We start from the raw sequence: 1,230 nt of genomic DNA, 5'->3' as shown, positions 1-1,230 counted from the left end.
GGCGCGGTTCACTCGGTCAGCGCAGCATCCAGCAGCCGGATCCGATGCGCGGAGCGTGCGTGTCTCCCTAGAAAATTCCCTTTGTCTCTCTCCCAGACCCATTTTCTCCTCCCACCTCTAGTTCAAACCGCACAAAGTCGATCCCGTTCTGCACTTTTCCCTGGTGTAAATTCAGATGGATTCTCATTAAGACTTTATAACAATCTGACACCGACTGCCATTTCTCTCTCCCTTTAAGGCCCATCTCAAGCTGCTAGAGCAGTGTAAGGAGGTTGGTTTTCAGGCCCCACCAGACCCGGTGGCTTTAGCTCCAAGATTTACGCGAAGCAAGCAGACAACAGGATCTGACCCCCTCACAGCTTCTTGGATGCTGTACATCCACCTCCACATGGTGGGTGGGGGAGCTGCAATCATCAGACTTCCTCAATGAAAAAGGCTTCCTTGGACTATTTTTAAATGCTGAGAGTGTTAGAGCATGTTTGGAGCTACACAAAGAGCCCAATCACCTGGGGTTAGTGGGGCCTCTTGTTATTTGACTTCACCTTGCCAAGAAAGAGCAATTTATGTTAAGCTTCTCTCTCACATAATCTCATTCCTGTTGACAACAGGCTAGTTAGAGCAGGCTGGGAGATGCTTCATCAAAGGGTGTCTCTGGGTGCTGGTGACAATGGATGCTACTATTGATGATGAAAGCAAATATACTCGTATTAGGGAAGGTACCTGCTGAGAGCGGGCAGCTTGCACCGTTGTGCTCCACGCAGCAGGAAGCCAAACTGACCCAATACCTTCTCCCCATGCCTGCACACACCAGGCACACAAAGAACCATGACCATGTCTCCCTAACTACAAGATCCAGCCTTAAGTGCGCCCTGCTTAGAGTCCAGCAGCCTCTTCCCTGGCTCCACTGTCAGCAGCCCAGTTTGCCAGTGGGAGCAGATTTAACGCTGGCAGAAAAGTCAGATACGCATCTTCATCAGTCTCATCTACACCTGCCTCGGGTGACTTCTAGGGAAGAGCCTGGACATCTCGGTGGCTGAGGATTTCTGCCCCTTTCTAAGTTCACAGTCTGAACAGCCAAAGCACAACACCTTTAGACACTTTCCACTCTTCCCAGCATCTCTCCCATCTCAACCCACACCCCTGGGTTGCAAGAACCTTCTCCTTTGCAGCTCCCTTGGTGCCCCACCATCTCCCCAAAAATCACCTGCAAACCACTTCAGTGCTTTGTCT

This window comes from Pygoscelis adeliae, unplaced genomic scaffold (assembly GCF_000699105.1).
Source record: "Pygoscelis adeliae isolate BGI_AS28 unplaced genomic scaffold, ASM69910v1 Scaffold153, whole genome shotgun sequence".
Taxonomy (NCBI): domain Eukaryota; kingdom Metazoa; phylum Chordata; class Aves; order Sphenisciformes; family Spheniscidae; genus Pygoscelis; species Pygoscelis adeliae.
This window is presented reverse-complemented; position numbering follows the sequence as displayed.